Source organism: Pangasianodon hypophthalmus, chromosome 4 (assembly GCF_027358585.1).
Source record: "Pangasianodon hypophthalmus isolate fPanHyp1 chromosome 4, fPanHyp1.pri, whole genome shotgun sequence".
Lineage (NCBI taxonomy): Eukaryota > Metazoa > Chordata > Actinopteri > Siluriformes > Pangasiidae > Pangasianodon > Pangasianodon hypophthalmus.
The window spans coordinates 29241626-29241942 of record NC_069713.1 but is presented as its reverse complement, the minus strand read 5'-3'; positions in this window follow the sequence as shown (position 1 = coordinate 29241942).

Genomic DNA, 317 nt, shown 5'->3' with positions numbered 1-317 from the left:
TGCTGTTTTCATAATTCCCACTATTAACACAATTCCAACACTATTCCAACCCAATTCCTATGCTATTCCCACAATTCCAATGCTATTCCCACTATTTCAACACTATTCTCTTAATTCCAACACTATTCCGACACTATTCCCACAATTCCAACACTACTGCCACAGGTCAGTTCTGCTAATTGTGTTTTTATGGTGTGTTGTGCTGTGTTGTAGAAATACACTGGTGTGTGTTATTTGAGATTCACTTCTGTACCCACAAAATTTAACACTCAAAGTTGTCCCTGTTGTGTAGATGAGCAAACACACACACACACACA